General features: G+C 40.1%; 1 pseudogene; it reads right to left on the reverse strand.

Annotated features, from left to right (window-relative positions):
• Positions 1-8,341: 8,341 nt before the first annotated feature.
• Positions 8,342-10,629, reverse strand: LOC138378758 (forkhead box protein K2 pseudogene; annotated as a pseudogene).
• Between the last annotated feature and the right edge of the window lie 2,125 nt (positions 10,630-12,754).

Below are 12,754 nucleotides of genomic sequence, written 5' to 3' on the forward strand. Positions count from 1 at the left end.
TTTAAAGCTTTCAGATGATTGTGGGTTTTTTTAATACTACAACAAAACTCCACAAGTCCTAGTTCCTTAGTTGCAATGTAGTATTGCATATGAATGCATTTGTGACATTAATACTCATTAATCTATATTGCACAATAAATGAATATTTTCCTCTCACTTGGAGGAAAGATTTGCTTTTGTTATTATCGGCACCAATCTTATAAAAACATTAAGTATTGAAAAGCAGTCAGGTTCACAGTAGAAGGTATAAGTTTTCCTTCTACTGTATTCTTAGTACTATTTTTTGCTTAACAGTTTGAGTTTTATTATTGGCAACAAATGCTGGTTATTTTCCTTGGAGTGAAAGTCTCACCTTGTTCATTTCTGAGAATAAAAGTCGGTTGTACTTTCAAACAAAAATGGTGTTCTCTGAAAAATGGCTTGTTCAGCTCAGCCAATTTAATCACAAGCACTTTTGCTTAACACAGCCATGCTGCAGCATGCAGTAGTGCTTTAAGTGTACATTTCACTTATTCCGAATATTAAAAAGGTCAAGATTTAATAACACCATTAACTTTACTAATTCATAAAGGACATTCTTAAATAAAGCAGGCTTTTTTTTTTCTGCAAGGGGGAGTGAAGAATAGAATGACTAGTGTAACTTGGTACCACTGCCTTTATTCATGCTGAGAAACCAACAGTTTTACCCATGTATACTTTTATACAGTCATTGCAAATGTCAGTGAATAAGCAGGCAATATCTTGTCATTATTATAAGAACAGTTTTGACCTTATGGGCCTCCTGGAAAAAGGTTTAGGGGATCTCCAGAGGTTGGCACACCACAATTGGAGAATCACTGGTTTAAGTAAGTGCTTTAAAATAATGCTCATATGTTAGTTTTATGAACTTTTAAAGTTCATCAAAGATGGTTATTTTAAAATAAAAAAGCATTTAATTTTTTAACTCAGATTACTTAAAAGAAACAAGAAATCCATGATAAGAATATAATAGAACTAAAGTGAGGAAAAACCTGGGCTATCTGAATCTCATAATCAGATTCAATAAAGTTCTAAAGACTTTATTGCCCAACACTACTGCTTTGTAAAATGCTCTTGGTGTTCCAGTGCAAGGTTAGAGATGTGAAAATATATTTGGTTTATTACCATTACCTTTCAGGGAGGGTAAATACTTAAGGGCAACTCTGGCAGGTCACTGTAGAAGACTCCAGAGAACAGGACTTGATGTGCTGAGTAAAAAGAGGTCAGGAACCCTCTGGAGGCCAGAAGCCAGGAGGAGAATTTGCAAAGCTGTTTGCTTTGTTGAAGGTTAGGCATCTCCCTCCACTCCCCCTCACTCCCAGCAGATATTTTACTAAGATAGTAACAATTCCTGGATTAACTTGTAAGTGAACATTCTTATTCTATAGAGATGCAAATAGATATATTTCATGAGAAGTCACAGCCACTCACAGTATTACTTTTTTTGAGGCTATATGTTTCTCTCCTAGAGTTGTGTGTTTATACCATACTGAAATCAAAATCATCATTCTTTAAGTCTTCTTCCCCAACTCATGCGGTACATAATCATCTTATAAAAGGAGTGCTGTAAAAAGGATATGCTAGAGTAAGAACTGACTTGTAGGTTCATTTAATTATTGAGCTAAGTGAGTAAATGTACTATCCAAATACAAGAAAATGTATCTTTTTAAAGGATAATTTTCAATAGCATCAAATAATATAAATATTTATCACTAGTCCTGACATGAATTACCTCTATGAAAAGAATTAGAAAATAATTTATCTATTAAAATGGAGAAAACTAAAAATTCACTTCCTCAGGCTCATAGTGGCCACTTTTGTGTGCTCAGTAGACACATGTGTCTAGTGACAATTGTACTGGACAGTGCAGGCTTAGAGCCTGGTGGTTACAGGAAACTAAAAGTGTTTTTTTGAAAGTTTATTGCAGATAAGCATGACATATGATCAATATAAGACTTTAAGCCTAAAAATAGCTTAAATTTCCATAGGTTCTGTCAGGAGGAAGTAGAAAGGAACATAAAAATTTTCTGAGCATGCTCAGTGCCAATTTCTTGGGCATGTCTAATGCCAGTTTCCAATGAATGGTGATGAGCATTGAATCATTATAGTATTTAAGTTCTCAGTGTTTATATTTAAAAGCCTAAAATACATGTCACCCAACCAAAATCATTCTATGGGATACAAGGGCAGAAATGTGAAAATTGATGTCTTAAGAGTACTTAAATTTTTTTCTTCAATAGATACTTATGTTGCATCTTTTCTTCTTTCTGTGAGGAAATGGTCTGGAGGAATACTTCAAGGATGATCCTGAACACAAACTTATTTACACATATGTTCATATTTTTTCAGTGACACAAAGCTAACAGCTCCAGGTGCATCGATAGCTTTTGTAAGATATTTCTTATTTATAAAGCATCTTTAGAAAGAAAAGTAGATTCCTGAAATTAACATCTGAATTTTAAGAAAAAGATCTATCAAAGGAAAGTAAATACATGCATAGGAGTTTAATAATCATTATGGTTTAAGATGTTGCCATTGGTTTTCTCATCACAAAACAATTGCTATTAAGTACAGCAAGATAAATACCACGGAGTATTACTCAGCTATAAGAAATAACGGTGATATAGAATCCCTTTTGTTCTCCTGGAGAGAGTTGGAACCCATTCTATTAAGTGAAGTATCCCAAGAATGGAAAAATAATCACCACATGTACTCACCAGCAAATTGGTTTCCCTGATCATCACCTAAGTGCACATTTGGGAATAACACCAATTGGGTATCCGACAGAGGTGGGGGGTGGGGAGAGGGGATAGGTGAATACCTCCATGATGAGTGTGATGTGCACTGTCTGGGGAATGGACATACCTGAAGCTCTGACTCAGGGGGATGGGGGGGCAATGGCAATATATATAACCTGAGCTTTTGTACCCCCAAAATAAGCTGAAATAAAAAGTAGAGCAAGAGAGATTTCTGGATTCTCCCCCAACAACACATTGCCCAAATGAACCTGCAGTTCACACACAGGCACACACAGCATGCTGCAGGGATGGGGAGCAGTACTAAAACCATCTGCTCCATAGGCAGAGACTGAGTACAGTGTAGGTCTAAGCTGAGTCACAGACTATATTCCCCAGGCTATTCCCATGTGTGTTGGGACTGAGAACTCCTTCCTTAAAGTCTTTGTTCCTTGGATCATGGGTGTTAATCTTTTCCTGATGACTTCTTTTGCTGCTCAGGAAGTTGCCCAGGAATATGGTACCAGTAGAACTTGGACAAAGACTTTGCTAGTTAGCTTGCTAAACTATAGCTGTGTCCTGACAGTTGCATCATTTATGCAGAATTCCTGTGTTTAGTCTTCATCATTTGGAATAACAAATCCTATTCAAGTACTTGGGATTGTTTTTCTCCTCCCCACAGCAAACCTGTAAAGAGAAGTCAAACTGCATGACCCAGAGGGACAGAATACTTAGGTCAGTGCCTACTCCTGTAGCATCCAGCAAGGGTTTAGGAGAGGAGGCTTCTGCTGTGCACTTGAATAGAAACCCCTCAGTGGGCACTGGATCAGACACAGGACTTATCGTGAAGCTGCAAGCCATTTGGGGACACTTAGCACCTGCTGGAGAGAAGCATGGGTGGTGCTTCCACATGCGGAGAGATAAGCGATGCAGGAGGGAGAGCTGGGTTGGGAGACGGGGAAGTTCATTGCAAACAGGGGAAGCTTGATGTGCCTATGAAATAGCAGAGGGGTCCTGTGTAGTCATCATTTAGATATATGAGACTGGAGCAGGAATCTGAGCTAGTGGTAAGGAATGAAGAGTAAGAGTAGCTGTTCACATGTAGAGAAAGTCTATAGAATCAAAGTGGACAGAGTATAGATTTCTAAGGACTATCATAATTTAAGGGACAAGTCCCCAGAGGGGCAGCTAGAGTGGGAGGAGGAAAACTAGGAAAGAGTGATAAAAGGAGACAAGATAAGAGAGGTTATGGTCATAATGCTAATGCTGCCAAGAAGTTGCTAAGTGATGGGGTAGAGGAGAGCACTGGTGGAACAAAGTTCTTGCCTTTATGAGCTGATGATCTAGTGAGGAAGACATTAAGTATTTTTTCAGGTATACAAATATCCCAGGTGGTGGAAAATACCAAAAAGACAAAGCAGGGAATGAGATACAGTGATTGGAGGTACTCACTATTTTAGGTAGAATCATCAGAAAGTGCCTCTCCCAAGAGGCCACATTTGAACAGTGACCTGACCAAAGCGAGGAAGGTAAGGAGCTCTGGCATTACACTCAGTGGAAAAAGTGCCAAGAGTCTGAGACAGGAATGTGTTTCATGTGTGTTCAAAGTACAAACAGCAAGGTGGCCAGTGGGGTCTGAGTGAGGAATCAGGGAAAGAAGGAGGAGAGGAGGTCACATGGGCAATGCTGTAGCTCGGTGGTCCCCAAACTTTTTGGCACCAGGGACCATTTTCATGGAAGAACATTTTTCCATGGACTGTGGGGGTGGGGGCATGATGGTATTGGGATGATTCAAATGCATTACATTTATTGTGTACTTTATTTCTATTATTATTACATTGTAATACATAATGAAATAATTATACACTATATTCACTATAGGTTGGGAACACCTGCCATAGCTCACAGGGCCTTCTGGCTTTCAGGGCATGGAAAGAAGTTCGGTTTTTATTCCAGTTTGATGGGTAACTTTTGGTAGATCTTGAGCAGGGGAGTGAAGGGCCTTAATTTAAGAGGTTATACTGACTGCTCAGGGGAGAGTAGACCATAGTTGGAACTCAGAATGTAGGCAGAGAAGAGGGTTAGGAAGAAACTCTGGTGATAAAACTGAGCAGTGACAAATGGTGGCTCAGAATGAAAAGCGGACAGACTCCTGATGGAGGAATTGCTCACAGGTTGGAGCAGGGTAACTCATGTAGGTATTTGCCCCAGCAACTAGTCAATGGCAATGCCCTTTCCATTATTAGGGCAGACTTGGGGAGTTGTGTGTTTGGAAAAAGAGCTCTGCTTTAGAAGTGTGAAGACACGAGGGACCTTGGCAAGAGGAGTCTCTGGAGAGTGACAGTGACAGGGGGCAGATGGAGTGGGTTAAGAAGAGACAGGAGATGAGAAGCTGGCACCAGAGCATGATTCTGTGAGCAAATGAGCAGAAACATCTCAGGAGTTGTGGGGAATGGGATGGGAACAAAGGGAACACATTCATCTTGGGGAAAATCTCTGGCAGAGAGGGGGAAAGTCTTCAAAATGAGGTAATTGTTGGAACAGTGACCTGCAGAAGTGGGATGGGATTGATTGCATTGATAGGAGAGTTAGCTTCAGTGAAAAAAAGAAATACTTCTCTGGGCTGTTTTCAACATTATCATGATGAATGACCTTTTTCGTGTGTTGAATTCAGTTTGCTAATATTTTGTTAAGAATTTTTGCCCCTATGTTTATGAGAGACAGCGGCCTGTCATTGTTCTTGTTTTGTCTATGTCTAATTTTGGTATAAGGTAATACTGGCCTCATAGGATGAGTTAGAAAGTATTCCTCTTCCTTGATTTTTTGAAATAGTTACAGTAGGATAGTATTAATTTTTAAAAATCTTTTGTAGAATTCAGCAGTGAAGCCATCATGTTCTGGGCTTTTCTTTGATGGAAGATTTTTTATCACTGCTTCTACAAGTATATTAAATACTTGTTAAATAGACATTAAAATATATTTAATATATTATCATAAATACATGTATACTTTAATATATTAAATACATTTATTTAATCAATATAAAACATAAATATATATTTTTATTGCACCCTTGAACAATCTAATCTTTTTGAATGTACATGGAAATTTTACCAAAATTGAGCATATGATGAATGGGAGAGTAAGCCTTAAAAAATTCCAAATGATTTAAATTGATTAGAGTATACGTTCTTTACCTTAATATAATTTACCTAGAAAATCAGTAACAGAAATACTAGAAATGCCAAATTTCTTTGAACTTAAGCTAATTCTTTTAAGGCTGTTAATATATTACAGACAATATCATAATTTAAGTAAGAAAATATGTGCATCAAGTAGTTCAAGAAACTCCAAGAGAATAAACACATATTCATACCAACGCACATGATCATCAAATTGTTAAAAGTCAGAATTTTGAAAGCAGCTGGACAGAAGAGAATCATCCTATGCAAATTATTCTCAATAAGATTAGCAGCATATTTCTCATCAGAAACAAGGTCTGAAGGGAGTGAATAACATTTGTAAAGTGCTGAAAGAAAAAAATATATATCAATATAGAATTTTATATCCAACAAAGCTATCCTTTTTCATAAATGAAAAAAAGCTATTGAGATATTCAAAGATGGATAAAACTTAGGGGGCTCTTTGCTAGTAGAGCTGCCCTACAAGGAATGCTGAAGGGAGTCCTCTGGCCAGAAATGAAAGGACACTAGGCAGAAACTCAAAGTAATATGACGAACAGAGAAATAAACTGCAAGGTAAATATAATAGCCTATACTATTGAATTTTGGCTTATAACTAGTCTTTTTTTTTCATTTCCTATATTATTTAAAAGACAAACATGAATATTTATAAATTCATGTTAATAGGCACACTGTGAATGACAATGTCACTTGTGCAACAATAACCTAAGGTGGATGTGTAAGAAGCAGAGCTTTTGCATGCTACCAATGCTAAGTTGGTATATAATCAACCTAGATTTTTTAAATCACATTTTGTCTTTATGTAACTAATAAACATTCCTAAAATTGCCTAAATTTACCATTATGAGCCATTTCATTCCACCAGGAAGATACAGATATTTTTTTCCTCTCTTAAAAAAGTTAAATACCAAAATTACTACATTTAAGTAAATAACATTATGATAATGACACTAAAAATTCAAAATAACGCTAACATCCTTTTTCTATTTGCACTGCTGCTCTGTCCTAAACCCTAGAACACTCTGGAAAGGTCTGGAAAGGAGAATGTTTTTTTCCTATGGAGTCTGGGCTGAGGCTGGGGGTGGGGGGAGGTTGGAACTTCTCATTCTCTCACTTGTTTCCTTTCCTCTCCTTTTCAATTTTGGTAGGAGATAAGTCAGCCTTAGTTTTGAATTCAGTTCTGAAAAGTCAGGGAAGTCTCTTACTGCAAATCAGAAAACAACCTAAATGTTTCCAGTGCTTAATCACAGGGTGCTTGCTTAGACCCTAGAATTAACATTCAGCTCCCGCTCCATTGGCATGGCTGCTCCCGCCTGGAGTGGGGACAAGTGCAATATAACTGAGAAGACAGTTGGTCAGATGATGCCTTGAGCTGGCGACTAAACCTGCAATAACACACTATGGAGAAATCTGTGATCTTTGTTTGAAAATGCTTGTGATAAGAGACTGAGTTTCCCCCAAAATGTAGTAGTAATGGCTCTGTTGTTTTAAATACACAATACTTACGAGACTGGCTTTACTTAGAATGGAAAATTTTTCCAGGGACAAAGTTAACACAAAGAAACAAACAACAAAAAACAGCAAGAAAGAGAACAGTTAAGTGCAGCTCGGATGAGACCGGGCAGTTCTTTCCCAGCACCAGCTTGTCCCTGAATTCTCACGGTCACATGCAGCCTCAGCATTAGTCTTCTGTCCTGCGCACTGAAATGGAGGTGGATTAAATTCACCAAGCAACTGCTCTAACGTGGAAAATCTGCAAGTGTCATAAAGTAGCTCCACCTGAACAAGATAAAGAAATCATTCCATAGGCTGAAAACAACAAAAACACAAAACTACTTTGTTTCTTTTCTCCAAATGAAATCCACATGAAAGATCCTGTATGATTTACAAAATTTCCAGAGTAGAAAGGCAGTGATGTGAAATGTCACAGACCTCATTATTGTGTAAAGAAAGTGCACTTGGAAATATTCTAATTGCACATGTGAACAACAAAATACCGTCTTGCCTGCCAGTACCAGCGGTGAGTACTGCGAGGGCCGTGGTGGGGGGCGGATGGGAGGGTGGTCCTGCCTGGTCTCTGCAGGCGGCCGAGTCCCTGGAGGTCCGCTGGCACCTGCCCCTGACCGCTGACCACGCTGCACCATCCTCACACGGAGATGCCTGGTCCTCCAGGAAGGGCCATGGTTTTTCACTGGTAGTTAAAAGCTTCGCTCAAAGTCAGCAGCCCAGGGAGTGCTCAGCAGGAGAGACACTGTCTCAAGTACCAGGTTTTGTTGTGTGTGGTTTTTGTTCAAGTGTGACTTCTGCCTGTAAATTAAGGAGTTTTCAGGCCACCTGGGTTTTGTATTTTCAGTACTGAGAGGTGAAGTCCAAACGCAGGGCCCTTTACCCACTGAGAGAGAGCGCACTCCTAGTATTGGTGAGAGGCAATGTCCCCGTTTGGCACCACAACATTGATATTTTAAAGGAAGAGAAACTTTCCCAGTCGCTAGTTTTAGACACCGTTTTCCTCACAGCTGCCCGTGACGTGTCCACACTCCGGGTGATGACGACGCTCTGGCCGTCTTCTGTTTTGATTCGCTTCAGCCCTGGCTGCCCAGGCTGGTTGCTGTCCTGGCAGATGCTGATGCGGGGGTCTCCAGCACGTGTAAAGGACTCCTCGTGGCATTGTTCACCTGGCAGTGGACCGCAGTGGGGATTGGTACCACAAGAGTCCTGTTTTGCGTTACACTTTTTACTGGTAGCTGGTGTTGACCTACAGGTGTCTGTTGTACTGATAACGAAGATCCTCATCAATCTAACACTAACCTATTACCTGGCTTCTGTAATCACGCTTACCTATTGCATCAGCCTCCTGAGACCCCACCCCTCGGACCACCCCGACCTAATAAGAGTAGAAAAAACCCAGTAGACGGGCTCAGAACTTGGTGGTAAGTCCGCTCTGAGCCCGCCAGCAAATAAACCTTGATTCTCTGACTCCCTGTGTGCCGCTTGGTTTGTCCTTGGAACCACACACTGTAACACTTGCTATAACACTCCTACAGTGACCATCTGGACAGAGGTGGTCTGTGACATCTGAATGATCTGGCTGGCAGCACCTAATGTGCCATGGCTAATTGCAGCAACAGGTTCTACTTTTACTTCCCTGTGATTTCTATTCTCTTGCAGCTGGGCCCTAGCAGAGGCCAACACAGCTGCCTGAGTGACTACGGCTTGTCCTGAGACAGTGTAGGTGTTCGTTGGGGCCAGTCCAGCCACGCTGGTGACTGTCACTGCTGGTATCTGGTGGAGGACGTGAACTGTCTGCACCAAGTTTGGCTGGAAGGTCACTAGGTCACCACCTTGCAGTGGTCACTAGGGTGGCAGCAGTGTAGGCAGCAGGCTTAGCCACCTGTAGTAGCTGCCACTGAATGGTGATCAAGACCAGCTGGCTGGACAGAGGTGACTCTGGTGAGCTTTGGGCAAACCAGGCTTCTTGGATGATGGCAAGTCTGGGGTGTGAGTTGCCAGGCTCAGGCTCCCGATGGGCCGGCAAGGCCTCCCTCCACAGGCTCTCAGGGCTCTGGGGCCACTGCAGTGAGCAGACACTACTCCAGCGTGACTGGGAGAGGCTCCTAGAAGAGAGTGGTCACAGAGAGGTTCCAAAGCAAGGTACACTCCTAGGCTGCCTTTTCCTAAAAGCCTGCTCTGTTTATTTGCTTTCAGAGGCAGGATCTCTACCTTCCAGAATGAGCCTTTGCCTGGTTCTTCCTGGGAATGTGGTACTTGGATGAAATAACAATTCAGACAGAGATTGTCAGGAACTGAATTCTGCCACTCCTTGTCAGTCTTGTAGCATGGATAATTTTTAGTGATGTGAATATTAATTCCATTTAGGATGAGTTGTTTACCAGGAGCCATTGTAATTGCTTGTACTATTGTGTATAGGAATAAGATGGCTTTGAATCATCCTTTGGGCTTCCTCCACCGGAAGCTTCCTTTTCATTTTCTGGGTGCGAGTTTTCAGCCACTAAATTGAGGTCGGATGGCATCAGTGGGCCCATTTGGAAACCTGAAGACCCCACTTCCTGGGGGCTGGATGGGCAGGAGTTGGCAGCACTGATAGTTCCCGCTGGGGAGGGAAGGGGGATGATGAGATGGGCCATGGTGTTTGGAATGTTGATGGTCAGAGGCGAGAGATGTGGCTGCACAGCCTTTGCTGGGGACTCAGGCGCCTCTTGCTTTTTCCTCTTCTGGCCGGATAGGGAAGTGAAAGTTAGTTTGAAGTTTGTGCTTGGAAACCTGGTGCATGAAGCTTGGTAGCTGCAGCAGCGGCACCCAGTGCCTCTGGAACACCTGTCCACAAACACGATTCTGGCCAAGGCAATGCAACTGGAAATCACCACTTTAGGCCTGGGCTGTGCAGGCGGTGGGTCCCGGGCTGTCCAGTCATGGCCAACGCTGCCGCTGGGGATCGTCAAGATCTCGAGGTGGCACTGGAAGATGAAGCTCGAGTGGCCCATGCTCACATCCACTGAGCCTTGTGATGAGATGCACTTGATGGTCGCTGAGCGCTTGGTAATTAGGTACTCAAACTGGCAGCCCTCCAGCTGCACCACTTCCCCACATCCTGGCCAGGACCACCACCCCTGGCCCCGCCGCCCATGAGGGGGCGCTGCTGAAGCCACTGCCATCGGCCTGAGTGGGAGTCCACCGCCACTCACTGGGAGCTAGGAGCCAGAGCAGAGGCCTCCGGTTTGCCAGGGAGCAAGCCAATTAGCAACGGCTAGTGGCCTCAATCTTGATTTAATAAATTTATAATGTTAAATTCAAGCACATATAAACCACTAAGAAATTTCAACAGAATACAAATAAAAGCCAATGAGAAGGAAATCAAAATAGTACCCTACAAAACTTTATTGAATGCAAAGAAGGAACTGATGGAGGGAATAAAGAAAAAAAAGGTAAGAGGTACACAGGAAACAAATAGTAAAATAGCATAGATAAGTTCCCTCTTATCAGTAATTAATTAAGTGTAAACGTATGAAAGTCTACAATGAAAGGAAGAAACTGGAGGAATACATTTTAAACAACAAGCAACAAAATGATCCAAGTATGTGTTATCTACAAAAGCTATCTTTTATATTCAAAGATATATGTATATGTTGAAAGTGAAAGGATAGAAAAACACATTCCATTCAACATTAGGTGTCCATGTTATTATCAGACAAAATAAACTCTAAGCCAAAATCTTTTATAAAAGATACAGGCCATTATTTATTGAAAAAACAATTGATTCATCAAAAAGATACAGTTAGAAACATTTATGCACCAAGCAACAGTACGCCAAAATATATGAGACAATTATTGACAAAATGGAGAGGAGAAATCATTCTACAATACAGGTTGGAAACTTTAATACCCCATTTTCTTTAATGGATAGATGATCTGGACAGAAGATCAGTAAGGAAAGGAAGATTTGAAAAGTGCTATAAACCAGCCAAATAGAGCAGACATAAAGAAATTCCTCCACAGAGCATAAGGCACATTTCTATCAAGCCCAGATGGAAAATTCTCCAAGTTAGACCACATATTAGAGCAGAAAACAAGTGAAAATAAATGTAAAAAGACAGAAGTTATAACAAGTATCTTCTCTGATCACAATAGAATGAAGCCAGACATCAAAAACAGAAGGAAAAATGCAAACTTCGTAAATAGGAAATTAAACATCACAGTGATAAGCAATCAATGAAACAAAGAAGATAATACAGAAGAAATGGGAAAATACTGAGAGGGACATAAAAATGAAAACACAATATAACAGAACATAGATTCAGTGAATGCAGTGCTTAGAGGGATGGTTAAAGCAGTGAATGCCTATATGAAACAAGAAGAAATGTCTTGAATAACCCTATATTACAATAGAAGGACTTAGAAAAATAAAGGCAAATGAAACCCAAGCCTAATAGAACAAAGGACTAATAAATATTACAGTGAAGACAAATAAAATTGAGAGGAGAAAAACATTAGAGAAAATGAACAAAACTAAAAGGTAGTTCTCCGATAGGATTAACAAAATTGATAAATATGTAGGTACACTGACCAAGAATATAGAAGAGAGGATATGAATATTTACAATCATAAATGAAAGTGGAGACACTAATAAATACCCTACAGAAATAAAATGGATTATAGAAGAATGTTATCAGCCGTTGCACAAAGAGATAACCTGAATGAAATGAACAAACTTCTATAAACACATACATTACTGAAAGTGACTGATAATGAAACAGAAAATAGGAACAAACCTATAAAATATAAAGAGGCTGAATCCGAAAAAGAAATCAATCAAATATATTAAAGCAACTCCCAACAAAGAAAAACAGTACCAGATGGCAAAAATTAAGAAAACAATTCCACAGAATAGAAAATACTCTTTAACTATGGAATAATTTTAATCAAAGAGGTGAAATAATTGAATGCTGAAAAGTACAAAATATTTCTAAGAGTTAAAGAACAGCCTAACAAATGAAAATGCACCCAGTGTTCATGGATTAAAAAATTCAATTGTTAAGATGGCAATACTTCACAAAGTGATCTATATAGTCAATGTATTCCCTATTTTAAAAAGTGCCTGTCTTTTCAGAAGTGGGAAAGTATATTCTCAAATACATATGGAATTGTCCACCTAATAGCCAAAACAAACAAACAAACAAACAAACAAAAAAACTGAAAAATAGAAGTAGGAGAGCTCACACTTTCCAGTTTTAAAATATATTACAAAACTACAGAATCAAAACTGTGGCAATGGCAAATGGG

This window comes from Eulemur rufifrons, chromosome 30 (genome assembly GCF_041146395.1).
Source record: "Eulemur rufifrons isolate Redbay chromosome 30, OSU_ERuf_1, whole genome shotgun sequence".
NCBI lineage: Eukaryota > Metazoa > Chordata > Mammalia > Primates > Lemuridae > Eulemur > Eulemur rufifrons.